Below are 729 nucleotides of genomic sequence, written 5' to 3' on the forward strand. Positions count from 1 at the left end.
TCTAGGACTTTGAACATAAATGCATGCTGAATTTTGTCAAAAGCCTTTTCTGCATCTATTGTGATGACAATTTGGTTTTTGTCTTTGAGTCCATTTACATGATTAATGACATTTGTTGACTTGTGTATATTGAACCATCTCTGAATCTCTGTAATAAAGCCTACTTGATCATGGTGAATGATCTTTTTTGATGTGTGTCTGTATGCAGTTTGCAAGTATTTTGTTGAGAATTTTTGTATCTATGTTCATTGAGGATATGGGTCTATAGTTTTCTTTTTTGGTTGTATCTTTACCTGGCTTTGGTAGAGTGATGCTGGCTTCATAGAAGGAATTTGGAAGTTCTCCCTCCGTTTCTATCGTTTTGAATAAATTAAGTATTATTGGATGTAGATCTTTCTTTAAATGTCTGATTGAATTCTGCTGTAAATCCATTTGGTCCTGGGTTTTTTTTGTTTGTTTGTTTTTTGTTTTTAGTTAGGAGGTTTTATATTACTGTTTCAATCTCTTTTTGTGTTATGGGTCTGTTTAAGCTGTTAAACTCTTCTTGGTTTAGTTTTTGTGGTTCCTATGCCTTTACATATCCATCCATTTCTTTTAGATTTTCAAATTTAGTAGCATATAGTTTTTTAAAGTAATCCCTTATAATGTTCTGTACCTTTCTGCTGTCTGTTGTGATGTTTTCCCTTTCATCTCTGATTTTGTTGATTTGGAGGTGCTCTTTCTTTCTTT

The 729-nt window shown here is 32.4% G+C and overlaps 1 protein-coding gene across 5 annotated transcripts in view; it reads left to right on the top strand.

Moving 5' to 3' along the window:
* Ralyl (RALY RNA binding protein like) overlaps positions 1 to 729 on the top strand; it is a 759,508-nt gene that overhangs the window by 479,152 nt on the left and 279,627 nt on the right. The gene's annotated exons all lie outside the window — the stretch shown is intronic.

This window comes from Nannospalax galili, unplaced genomic scaffold (genome assembly GCF_000622305.1).
Source record: "Nannospalax galili isolate Female #2095 unplaced genomic scaffold, S.galili_v1.0 scaffold370, whole genome shotgun sequence".
NCBI classification, from domain to species: Eukaryota; Metazoa; Chordata; class Mammalia; order Rodentia; family Spalacidae; genus Nannospalax; species Nannospalax galili.